The sequence below is a fragment of the Cornus florida genome, unplaced genomic scaffold, assembly GCF_030987335.1.
Source record: "Cornus florida cultivar Cherokee Brave unplaced genomic scaffold, ASM3098733v1 CherokeeBrave_3.0.0_Hap2_Chr08, whole genome shotgun sequence".
Lineage (NCBI taxonomy): Eukaryota > Viridiplantae > Streptophyta > Magnoliopsida > Cornales > Cornaceae > Cornus > Cornus florida.
The window spans coordinates 26,874,697-26,886,868 of record NW_026775578.1 but is presented as its reverse complement, the minus strand read 5'-3'; the positions used below and the strand labels follow the sequence as shown (position 1 = coordinate 26,886,868).

The window sequence follows — 12,172 nt, the reverse complement described above, 5'->3', positions numbered from 1 at the left end:
CTTGTATAATGTACCTAGTTCCCCCAAACCAACCATTTTATGTAGCCTTAAAACAAACTCTCTATGCTTGCTTTGGATCCAGTGTTCATTTTTCTTTTATTTCTTAGGGACACTTTTAATCAAAATACACCAAGAATTAATAAAGTAATACGGTGAAAATACTTTTACTTTGTGGTCAAAATAAGTGGTTTCTTGAGAAGCTAACATTTTTTCATAACAAGAAGCTGAAGATATCTAACAAAAAAAAAAAAAAAAAAAAAAAAAAAATTCCCACTGAACTGGTTTTTCTTTTCATCTCCTGTTAATTTTAACCATTTTCCTTTTTAGTATTTTCCTCTTGCAACAGTTTTTTATGGACAAGACATCAATATGTCATGTAGAATTATTTTACAGCACTTTTAGTAGATTTTCGTGTAAAAACAAGTAGAATAACATTCACACAGAGAAGTGTGATAAAAGAATAAGAATTTAGTCAAACTTATCAAATGGAGGGGCAAAAACGAAAATTGAAAACTGAAAACAAAGAAATAATGGTGGTCTTGTAGCGAAAAAGAACAAAAAAAAAAAAATCTATAACATAAATAGGCATCTCATTCACTGGTAAGGTGCTTGAGACCTCTGCCCAGTTTTGACACAGTCGAGGAAATACCCATTTCATCACTCATCAACAACACCCACCAAGGAAGCAGACTGGGACTTGAATGGAAATATTTTTTTTTTTGTATATTGATTTATGGAGGCTATTTTTGGTATTATTAAAATACCACTTAAATCACTATGCTTCCTCTCCCTATCTTCTCAAAATTAAAGAGAAAGTAAACGAGAGATTGGGAGTGATAGCTATCCCTCCCTATCTCTCCGCATCCTCTCTTTTCTCTCCACTTAACCTACCCAAATGAGGTTGATTAAGTAATCGTTAGTATTTTTTGAATTTATTAGGAGATTTTAGTTAGGTATATTTCTGTTGTTTGATATTTTGGGTAGTGGCTGTTCATTTTACTTTTCTTTTGAGACTTATTTATAACTAAAATCATGTTTTGATTTTTTCAAATTCTATTTTTTTTTTTTTCCCTTGCCTATAGATTTTTCATATCCTAATATTTTTTTTTTTTTGAAAGGTTATTTTCTTGAAATTTGTTTTTGCATGCTGTTTGATAAAACTGAAAATTAAGCACTGATTTCAAGTACTGAATTTTAAATGCTGAATGTATTAATTTGAAAATCTGTTTGATAACATTTTAATTTAAGTGCTGAATTCATTAAGAATGTTTGTTATATACAAAAGCTGAAGTCTGAAAATTGTACATATTATATTTTTGCCCTCAATATCTGATACTCATAACAGTTTTATATTTATAATACAAAAATATTAATAAAGCAAAAACATTCACTCAATGAAATAAATAAATATGTGGATTTTGTATTACATAATATTTATGTATGGTATCGAAAAGGATGTTATAACGATTAAAGAAAGTAATATTTAAAATATATGAGTTTTGGATTGAATAATATTTTGGTAGGGTATTGAAAAGGGTGTTACAAAGATTAAAGAAAATACTTGAAAAAGAATTATTATTTAGGAATAAAATTCTATTATATAAATAATTGATGGAAATTTTAAATCTATGGGTTTTGGATTACATAATATTTATGTAGCTATGGTGTTACATAAATTAAAGAAAGTAAAATTTAAAATACATGTGTTTTGAATTACATAATATTTATGTAGGGTATTAAAAAATGTGTTACAAAAATTAATGAAAGTGAAAAAGAATTCTTATCTAGAAATATAATTCTATTATATATTTTTAGGGCCTCATGGGATTAGTAGAGGTGCGCGCAACTAGCCCGAACACCCATAATTATCAAAAAATAAATAAATAAATAATAATAATAATAATAATAATAATAATAATAAATTAATTCTATTATATAAATAATTAATGAAAATTTAAAATATATAGATTTTGGATATCAAAAAGAATGTTAAAAAATTAAAGAAAGTATAATTTAAAATATATGGGTTTTGGATTACATGGTAGGGTATTGAAAACAATGTTAAGAAAGTATGTGAAAGACAATTCTTCTCTGATAATATAATTCTATTATATAAATAATTACATAATATTTATGTAGGGTATAAAAATGGTGTATGTTTAAAAATAGTACTAAAAATATTAAAGAAAGTATGTGAAATTGAATAGAATTCTATTATATAAATAATTATTTTCTATAGTGAATCAATATAAATGGTAACCAAAAGGCTATATACGTGTTTAAAATATATTAAGTGGAGAGAAACCCTAAAAGTGATAACACAATTTTATAAGGGTAGAATAGTCATTAAAAATTATTTTTTAAACCCAACCACTTACCGTTTTCTGTGATAAGCAATAAGTAACCTTCCCCACGCTTAAATTTTGGCCTATTTTAAATAGTACTTACCATATTAAGCGGTGTCCTAAAATTTTATCACACAAACTTATTTTTAAAAATCACTTACTATATTCTGCATTCAGCACTGAATTAGGAAATCAAACAGGCCGTTAGCCTTTTCACCTAATTTTATTTGTGTTTTGTTAGGAAAGTTTCATAAAAAGTTTCTTTCAAAATTTAGTGGGGGCAATTGCCCCCACTGCCTTCAATGTAGATCATGTTGGTAAACGTGCAAGTTTTAAAAACTTTCTGAGGTATTTTTATACATAGATCTTGATTCATCACATAGAGACAAGTTTTATGCAAAAATAAATTATGATGTATCATTCAATTAATAGATTGAATACTTACATCAATATTTGAGTGACCTTAGATCTCTTCTCTAAAGTGAATGTTCTCACTTATTGTAGATCCCTTTTGCTAGATGTCTTCTCCTTGAATCTCCATCTTCTTGGTAATGGTCTGGCCTTTAGGAATCACTCATGAGCCTTTATGAATGACCTTGGAAAACTAGGCTTGTGGGAGCCTCCATTAGATAAGAAAGCAAACCCTAAAATCTAAAAAGAAAAAAATATATATTCTTTTTTCTTTTCCAAAAGTCTCACCTAAAATATACACGAACCCATGTATATATAGGCAACATAAAAATAAGAAAAGAAAACAATAAATCCTTCTCAATCTCTAATTCACATATCTCAAATCTAATAGGATTCCAATATCAAGTTGGGCTATGAGTGAGAATCCTATTGGGCTTATTATTTTCTTGGCTGCAATGAATTAATAATTGGCCCGATCCATGAACCTAATTAAATTAATTCATTAATTAATTTCTACTTCACTAAAAAAAATTAATTGAACTCCAATTAAATAATAAATAACCTCTAAGTCAATGTTGCACTTTAACCCCTCTCTATGCATAATTAGTTATCGGATAAATAAAATCGTCAATCCGACTACTTAATAAATATATTTATTTTGGTACCTTTGATTATTTTCAGCTCGATCACAATAAAACATTTGTTTGACAAAAATAATAATTTAAAAAAATAAATATATAATAAATTATTTTGTCTAAAAACACACGAAGGCCTTCGAATTTAATTTGTGATCAACCATAATCAATACAAAATAAATACAAGTAGCATTGATGCAAATATTGAGAATATAACCCTCTAACTATTAATTACATAACTACCCAAAGTATCGGTGTAATGATCCTGAAGTATCTGCCGAACAAATCAACGTAATTATTAATTAACAAAAGAGTCTATACTTCTCTCATACTTAAGAATCAAAAGCCATGACAATAATACGACGGCTCTCGCAATATATCTCAATCTAACGCAGATCCAGTTCAAGTCTTAGTTAATAATGAGTCCATCCATAATGAGTCCATCCATAATTACTAACTATGAACTATTTATGATTACTATTTATGTTCATGTATTAATCGCCATCATAAACATATATAAATATCTCTTGTAGTCAAGTGAACACTATCAATTCCATAATGAATCGAAACATAATACATTAAATTCACCAATTGTATAAAGCATAAATATTTCAGATATGTCAGAAACATATGTCACTTTAATCCAAATAGGAATTCGTTATGCCAGGATATATAAATCCCAACAGCTCCCACTTGCCCTCATAACCAATTCAAATTGCATTTAACTCCGATGTTAACTAGATGACGATCAGAACTATTGATCGATGACACCTTTGTTAATAGATCAACAAAGTTGTGTTCCAATGCAATATTTTAGCCACAAGTACATTTTATTGCCGGACAATATCATATAGGACATGATACTTCCTCTCAGTGTACCTTGTTCTTTTAGGGAACCTTGGGTCATTGGTTTGGACTACCTCTACACTATTGTCGCAATATAGCTCGATAGGCAGGCTAGTATGCTCCACAACGTCTAAATCAGTGAGATCAAACCAAAAAAAGCTTCATTTGTTGCCTTTCAGGCTGCAATCTACTCCACCTTCAAGTTTGAGTCAGTAGTTGAAATCTACTTAATAATCTACCAACTGATTTCCCTTCCATTGAGTGAACATGCACTAAGTCATGAACCTTATAGTATCTATACCTGATTTAAAATCAGAATCAGCAAACCTGGATAGGACCATTTCATCACATCCATAAATGAGTATGAGATCATTGGTTCTCCTAAGGTACTTAATAAAATTTTTCACAATAGACCAGTTATTAAGTCCGAGTATGGACTGGTATCTACTAAATATCCCTACCATGTAGTGAATGTCCTATTTGGTACAGACCATAACATATATGAGACTCCCATATGCCGAAGCATATTGTTTCAGTCTCATTTGCTCAATCTCCTCTGTCAGTCTTGGAAAACTATTTACTAGAGAAAACAATCCATGTCAATAAAGTAAGAACTCATTCTTTGAGTTTTGCATACCAAACCTAGTCTAAACTTTATGAATGTAAGATTATTAAGATGAGCCTATTTTCCTTTTAACCTGATCTTGCAAAAGTTTGATCTAAGGAATATAGCTTACATCTTGAAGATCCTTCATTTCAAAATAATTGAACAACTACCTCTTTAATGATGACGAAGCTTCCATATCATTATAAATGAGTAGGATGTCATTAATATATATAGAATTAGAAAAGAAAAAAAAAAATGACATTACCCTGTACACACATGGTTCATTCACTAAGAAATCTTCTGGTATCCTTTTGTAGATTAACTTGCCTTCCAAAGGTATCACCCTACTAGAAAGTCTTACAATATCCCAGATTTTATTAGAATACATAGATTCCAACTCTGATTTCATAGCAACTTACCAAAACAATCTGCATCCATATCGGTTCACGCTTCCGTGTAGCTCATTGGTCCAACTCATGTTTAACAAGGATGTCCATAAAGGTCTCACCTAAAAACATGATTCTGTTAGATTGGATGATAATCCTTCCACTACAACAATATACCGATGCAAGAATCTGTGTACTAGATGATGCTGATGCATCAATAGGGAATTCATATATAATTCTTAATATCTATAATAAGTATGTTCATTTGTGGTACAACCGGTACTAATACCATATTCTCTAACATTATGCTTCTAGGTATGTGATTCATAATATGATCCTCCTATAGATAAACAGTGAGTGTAAACAATCAACTTTTATCATTGAGATCACAAAATAATCTATCCTAGTGCCTTTAGAGTAGCCATCAAATCAATCATGCGTATGATCTGCTTCCAACTTACTTGTCCATATCAAGCGCACATGTGCAAGACTACCCCATATGTGCATGTGATCCCAACTAAGATTTAGTCAAAAACACAACTCAAAAGATATCCTTGAGACAGACTAAGATGGAATGCAATTCATAATGTGCATCAATATCCTTAAAGCTAAACTCTAAAATGAAAGAGATAATGAAGCATAGTTGATCATGATCTAACCATGTTAAGTAGAATTTCCTATTTGACACCTCAACAATTGAGCGTTAATTGCGGAAAAACTGGTACACAACACCCTCATTGACCATATAGTCTTTGCACTATCCCAAAAAATACTCATATCCAAGATCAGATCGAATTGTTTTGATAGGTTTACCTAATCTGTGTTCCACATCAGTCTTGACACTTTCGGAATATACCAAAAGTTTACTTATGTTGCATCCAGTAAATTTATCCAAAACGTGAGTAATCTTGCTTGGATGCTCATAAGACCACACGTGTCAGTGTGTACCGACTCCAATTGTTCTTTATATCTATTTCATTTGGCTTATTAAAGCCCTTAGGGGTATCTATCATTCAATACAGGATTCACAAGTTAGTTTAGGCTCCCCTACCTCATTAGGTTATAAACCTTCTTTGACCAATCTTTGAATCTTATTTTGACTGATTACAACCCAAAAATACAATGAGTCCGGAATAACAAATTTTCTCTTAACATTCAATCTAGAAGATACAACATTATTTTCTACATCCTGCAAATATTAAGAGCTTGTTGTTATAGTATATTGACCATCTTTCAATGCACCAGAAGCAATCGCACATCTATTCAATTTTATAAAACTAGTTTTACAAAATAACAACACAGTTTTTATAAACTAAAAGTGAAACAAGAATGAGATTGCGTCTAACATCTGTGCATAAAGATAGTTCTCTAATACTAATATCCTCATACTCTCTAATTTCATATGTAATACCCCCACTGACTTAGCTACAACCTTGGCATCAAGTCAAAAGACAAATATATATCCATATCATCGAGGCTTCTGGATTCCTGAAATCCTTGCAACAAATTGTAAACATGTTTAGTGGTTCCAAAATCTATCCATCAGGAATTAATAGATACAACCACATAACATGGCTCAATGATTAAATATACATTTTTCTATGCCACGTCATTACTTAGACAATTCATCCTTTAGTGTCTTAGTTAGCGGCCAAAGAAACAGTTTCCTTCGCCCTCAACATACACTGCCTTATTCCCTTTAACCTTTTGGATACCCATGTTTTATGCTAGCCTAGTCCTATTATCATCCTTCTCCTTTCCTTTGCCCTTCCACTTGGGCCTAGAAGAAAATGGTATAGACTAGGTTATATTGATAAGAATGTCTATACTTTTGATTATCCCTTCATATGTTACCAACTCTATAAGAATATCAGCGAGTGTGAACTCAAACTAGTGCTTTATTTAGGTCACTCTAAAAAAGTCGAACGAGTTTGGTAACAACGCAATAATCATGTCAACTTTAAACTTACCACCCAAGTCAGCCCTATTGACCTCCAGATCAATTTTTAAATAATAAATAATCATTTTTCAAAATTCGATCTTTTACTGAAAATCCTTAGGCAATCTTGATGGTATTTAAATCTGACATAGTACTTAGGCATATGCTCTATCTAATCTCACCAAAACATCTCATTGAGATTTAACATAATGCTTAAAACAAATAAAATAATACAAATGTTAGCTTTAGAGCGTATTTAAGATACACTCTAGAATATTGCACCAAGCCATACCATTTGTCTTATTTCACTTATTAAAAGGATTAATGTTCTCTTGGATATCTTAAAGTAAAAGAATTAAGTATTGTAGTAATAAATACATTTTGTACCCTTACGTTGTGAATAAAATATCCAAGTTCATTTTCCAGTCCGTATTAAAAGAGGTCCAATTGCATTGAATATGTTAGCAAGCAAATAAAATGGATTAGACATAATATCTTAATATAAATGCGTTTATATAATAAGCAAGATGAATTATTAATACTATCATACATATTTAAATTTAAAATGAGTTTGTCAACCACATAGTATAATAAATCTCAATAGAATAAGAATTCATTATCATTATTGGTGAACAATCCATTTTAATTAATGCGGGTCCCTCAACTTCGTAGCATAATAAATCACACAATCAATACGTCAATAACTTATCCTGATGGACGAATTCATTATTACTATTGCTAAGATTCATTTGCTATTAGGCGAGCACTTCCATTAAAATAGTATGCAGGTCCCATAACCACTGCATGAAAAATTGGATAACCAATACACCAATAACTTATTCAGTTGGTGAAGTTCATTATTGTTATTGGTAGGCAAATCCCATCATTTCCATATCTCTTCAGACAATACCTTGTCTATCTATATGAAATGATTCCCGATTATGTTTAGCCTTTCTAAAATCACCTAGTGTAGACCACTTCGCTGGGGAGCTAACACTATTGATTTTAGATTGAGTGTATAACGTTATTAATGCTCCAATGAAAAATAAAATATTAAATATCTTGTCATTATAATCTAAACTCTTTAAATCATACGTAGGGCCTTGTTTTTAAAAATCTAATTACAATGAACATTTAATATTTTTATTTTTATGAAACAACCATTCTTGTAATATTAAGACTCTTCAAATCATGCGTGGGGCCTTATTTTTTAAGATCTAATTACAGTGGTTTTAATAGCAAAGGCCATGGGATAATGTATAAAAATCCCCGCTCCCACTCAATTTTTAATCATTCATAATTAGGGTTTTCAATTCATGATTTAATGCATACAAAATGCATTCATTTTAATCCAATTAAATTTAGAAAATACCTGAACTTTTAAATGATTCACTAATATTTAATTTGAGACACACTTTAAAAATAATTTACAAAAATAATTTTTCGTTTCCCAATAAATGCCCTCTAATTAATTAGTAATCAAATCCAATTAATTTTCATAATTTAATTAATATAAATTAAGTCATTTAGATAAAAAAAAAAATAAAAAAAAAAATAAAAAAAAAAAAAAACATGGATTCAATGCATGAACAATACTTAATTAATAATTATTTATTCCATGCATTACGTATATCATATAAATAAATGACAGACAAAAACAAATAAATGAAATAGCCAATGGACTTTGCTTTTAACATTTAAATGCTAAATAATTACTAAGTGCTATAATTATTGCACCCCATTAAACTCCCACTGTCTTTAAATAATGGAGGATAATTTTAAAATTCACTTTGGGGCAATAATTCACTGTTTAATGAGTGAAAATAGCACTAAAATGCATTTAATCATGCTTGAAGATCTACCACAGGCTATGGTGCATAAGCAAAAGGCAAATCAACAACCCCACATGCCAAGCACGTGCTTTGACGCACGCCCACGTGCGTGTGCTATAAGGCAGCGTGTTGCACGCTCCTGATGGGCCTGGCTTAGTCAACGCGTGTGTTTCACGCGCGTTTCCATTAGGGGTGCATGGCGTACACCGTAGCTGCACCTCATAGTATCTTCTTCAGCCGCCATCAAGTGATCAAGGGCCAGTGATCTGGCCGCACCGCATGCTGGTGCACTGCGCCGCACCAGATCGGCCGGCCAAACTCCAGCACCACCCTCACCGCCGACAATACTCCGGTCGCCGGAAAATTCCAAAAAAATAATAAAAATTCCCAGAAATTATAATTTGCCCAAAAAATTTCAGAAAAATTCTAAAAAATTCTAGAAAATTCCTGAAGCCAAATTAAACCCTCTTGGACCTTCTTGAAGCTTCATAGCATCCTTTGATGAATATTACATTGCTTTAAAAAATATTTACAATTGAAATACAACGAAAAAAATTAAATTACATCATTGAACTTTCAAATGGCTAAATCAAAGCCTTAATTACATTCATCCAAAGATAAAATTACATTTAATTAACCTATAAGTTTCATCTATAACCCAAACATACATCAACATTATCCAATCACAAATATACATACATCATGATCATATATTAATATATACATATGCATATATAAATTTGGATCCATGAATGATGATTTTGATAAAAACATGATCTTTAGTAATGAATCAAACCATACTCTGATACCACTGTTAGGAAACATGCAAGTTTTAAAAACTTTCTGAGGGATTTTTATACATAGATCTAGATTCATCACATAGAGACAAGTTTTATGCAAAAATAAAATATGATGTATTATTCAATTAATAGATTGAATACTTACATCAAGATTTGAGTAAACCTTAGATCTCTCCTCTAAAGTGAATGTTCTCACTTATTGTAGATCCCTTTTGCTAGATGCATTCTCCTTGAATCTCCATCTTCTTGGTAATGGTCTGGCCTTTAGGAGTCACTCATAAGCCTCCATGAATGACTTTGTAAAACTAGGCTTGTGGGAGCCTCCATTAGATGAGAAAGCAAATCCTAAAATCTAGAGAGAGAAAAAATATATTCTTTTTTATTTTCCAAAAGTCTCACCTAAAATATACATGAGCCCATGTATATATAGACAACATAAAAATAAGAAAAAGAAACAATAAATCATTCTCAATCTCTAATTCACATATCTCAAATCTAATAGGATTCCAATATCAAGTTGGGTTATGAATGAGAATCCTATTGTGCTTATTATTTTCTTGGCTACAATAAATTAATAATTAGCCCGGTCCATGGACCCAATTAAATTAATTCATTAATTAATTTGTATTCCACTAAAAGAAATTAATTGAACTTCAATTAAATAATAAATAACCTCTAAGTCAATGTTGCACTTTGACCCCTCTCTATGCATAATTAGTTATCGGATAAATAAAGCCATCAATCCGACTACTTAATAAATATATTTATTTTGGTACCTTTGAATATTTTCGGCTCGATCACAATAAAATATTTGTTTGACAAAAATAATAATTTAAGTAAATAAATCATTTTGTCTAAAAACACACGAAGGCCTTCGAATTTAATTTGTGATCAACTATAATCAATACAAAATAAATACAAATAGCGTTGATGCAAATATTGAGAATATAACCCTCTAACTATTAATTACATAATTACCCAAAGTGTTGGTCTAACGATCCCGAAGTATCCGCCGAACAAATCAAAGTAATTATTAATTAATAAAAGAGTCTATACTTCTCTCATGCTTAAGAGTCAAAAACCATGACAATGATAGGGAGCAATTGCATACGACGGCTCTCGTAATAACCTAATGCAGATCCAGTTCAAGTCTTAGTTTATAATGAGTCCATCCATAATTACCGACTAGAAACTATTTATGATTACTATTTATGTTCATGTATTGATCGCCATCACATATATATATAAATATCTCTTGTAATCAAGTGGACACTATCAATTCCATAATGAATCGAAACGTAATACATTAAATTCACCAATTGTATAAAGCATAAATATTTCAGATATGTCAGGAACATATATCACTTTAATCCAAATAGGAATTCGTTGTGCTAAGGCATATAAATCCCAACAGATCCGTCACTGACCAGGGTGGTAGTGGACCCGACATGGCTGAAGATGGACCTTTAACCGCTGGAAGTGGTGCAGGCCCTAAGATTGAGGAGGTTGATTAAGTACTCATTAGTATTTTTGAATTTATTAGGAGATTTTACTTGGGTATATTTGTGTTGTTTGATGTTTTGGGCAGTGGCTATTTTGAGGGATTTCATTAGTAGGAATTAAGTCTATATTATTTTCTGGTTGATGGATGTATTTAAATGGAGACTAGATAATATTTTCTTTCATTTTTACTACATCTATAGTTTGTTCAATTTGTGACGAATTACAATCATGGGTTAGAGTGAGAACAAACAACTTTAGCTTTTTCCTCCACAACTGAAAACAAGCTGTAGTGAGCATAAGGTCCACTTAGAAATGGGAGAGATGTTGATGTCAATTGACGAGTGATGGTCAATTTCAATCACCCTATGATATGAGCTGTGAGTAGGGATGGCAATTTGACCCGTCTCTGCGGTAACCCGCCCCACCCCGCCCCGTTTTTGGCAGTTTTGGGGGACCGTTTTGCTTATTTGGGCGGGGATGGTTTGATGCAATAAAAACCCGCGTGAGTTTGGTGTTGGGGAGGGGGAGGCCGTCCCACACCGCCCCGCCCCGTTTAGATAGACAAATTACTTAAGTACCCTTATTTCATTAATATATATATTTCCCACTATATATTAGGTACCCTATATAATAATATTATAGTAACAAATAAATTTTATTAAAAAGAAAGTTGCAATGGTAAAAAATTGAAGACGAGGGGGGGGGAGGGGAAAGGCAAATATATTTCAACAATAATTAAATTATGGTCTTAAACGGGGTGGGGCGGGTACCTGCGGGGTAAAAATGTTAAACGGTTACGGGGATGAGGTGGAAAGTTCCCCCGTTTTTACGGTTTTGGGTGGGGACGGGGCCGGGGTTTTTAAACAGT

At 31.4% G+C, this 12,172-nt stretch overlaps 1 pseudogene; it reads left to right on the top strand.

The window, feature by feature from the left end:
* Positions 1-11,315, top strand: part of LOC132270950 (heat shock cognate 70 kDa protein 2-like) — a 33,398-nt pseudogene extending 22,083 nt beyond the window's left edge.
* The last annotated feature ends 857 nt before the right edge of the window (positions 11,316-12,172 follow it).